The sequence below is a fragment of the Parambassis ranga genome, unplaced genomic scaffold (assembly GCF_900634625.1).
Source record: "Parambassis ranga unplaced genomic scaffold, fParRan2.1 scaffold_33_arrow_ctg1, whole genome shotgun sequence".
Classification (NCBI taxonomy): Eukaryota; Metazoa; Chordata; class Actinopteri; family Ambassidae; genus Parambassis; species Parambassis ranga.
Window position 1 is genome coordinate 942,710 of NW_021144803.1, and position 906 is coordinate 943,615.

Genomic DNA, 906 nt, shown 5'->3' on the forward strand with positions numbered 1-906 from the left:
AAGTCTATGAACAGCATTCGAACGTATGAGTCTTTATTTTCCAGGTGGGTGAGAGCTGTGTGGAGTGCTGTGGAAACAGCATCACTGGTTGACCGGTTGGGCCGATATGCAAACTGGAAGGGGTCCAGAGAGGGAGGAAGGGCCGTCTTGATGTGTTTCATGACTAACCGTTCAAAGCACTTCATGATGATGGGTGTGAGTGCTACTGGACGGTAGTCATTGAAGCAGGCGGGGGTGGACTTCTTCGGCACAGGGATGATCGTGGTGGCTTTGAAGCAGGTGGGGACAACAGCCTGGCTCAGTGAGATGTTGAAGATGTCTGTAAACACCTCAGCGAGCTCCTCAGCACAGTCTCTGAGCACACGGCCAGGTATGTTGTCAGGACCGGGAGCTTTGCGTGCGTTGATCTGGCATACTACTCATGCTCATTATTAATCCCAGTTTAAGGTGTCATTTAGGAGAGAGATTTAAATTCTATTTTATGTAACTACTCCTTCTGATACACTCTGATAGTTATTCAGTTACAACATGCTGACTGGAAATCTGCAAAGTGAGCCCTGCAAGAAGAGAAAGTAGAAAGGACACCAGTATTACTGTCCAAACAAAAGGTTCCACTGAGATTTGAACTCAGATCACTGGAGTCATAGTCCAGTTTGCTAAACATTACACCATGGAACCTCCTTCTGATGGATCTTCTTCTCCTCCTCTACCTGGCCGACTGTCAGCAGTTTGACATTGGTAAATGTCAAACTGCTTTGCATATCACTGTCCTCCATGAGGAGACTGTCCTCCATGTCCAGATAAGGCTTGCCGTCTAGCAGCTGGGAGAAATGTCTTTTTGTGGCTGTGGCATTAGCTCAACATTGAATCATAAAGTGTATTTGTTGCATAACAGGAAGTGGTCTT

The 906-nt window shown here is 46.6% G+C and overlaps 1 non-coding gene across 1 annotated transcript; it reads right to left on the minus strand.

Moving 5' to 3' along the window:
- Positions 1–606: 606 nt before the first annotated feature.
- trnah-aug (transfer RNA histidin (anticodon AUG)) lies at positions 607–678 on the minus strand. The gene has a single exon. It is a non-coding gene; the product is annotated as a tRNA-His (tRNA).
- Positions 679–906: the final 228 nt, after the last annotated feature.